Source organism: Seriola aureovittata, chromosome 15 (genome assembly GCF_021018895.1).
Source record: "Seriola aureovittata isolate HTS-2021-v1 ecotype China chromosome 15, ASM2101889v1, whole genome shotgun sequence".
NCBI classification, from domain to species: Eukaryota; Metazoa; Chordata; class Actinopteri; order Carangiformes; family Carangidae; genus Seriola; species Seriola aureovittata.
This window is the reverse complement of record NC_079378.1, coordinates 16,805,749-16,806,025: the sequence shown is the minus strand read 5'-3', so window position 1 is coordinate 16,806,025 and position 277 is coordinate 16,805,749.

Sequence of the window (277 nt, the reverse complement as noted above, 5' to 3'; positions counted from 1 at the left end):
CACCGTGGTTGGACTTGGTAGGGCAGGACCGGGCTCGGGTGCAGGACGAGCAGCGGTGGCCGCTGTGCGCGCTCGGTGCGCGGATCCTCCTGCAGCGGCTGGATTCACAGTATGATACCAGATCAAAAACATGGTTTGGCCGATTCTCCCATCCTGAGCCTTCGCACACTTGCTGGACACTTAAATGTGGACACAGGGAGGACGAGGGATGTAGTTGCTGTGGATTGATGAGGAGTACACATGGACTTCGATTTTTTCCCTGAGATTATCGGCTTAT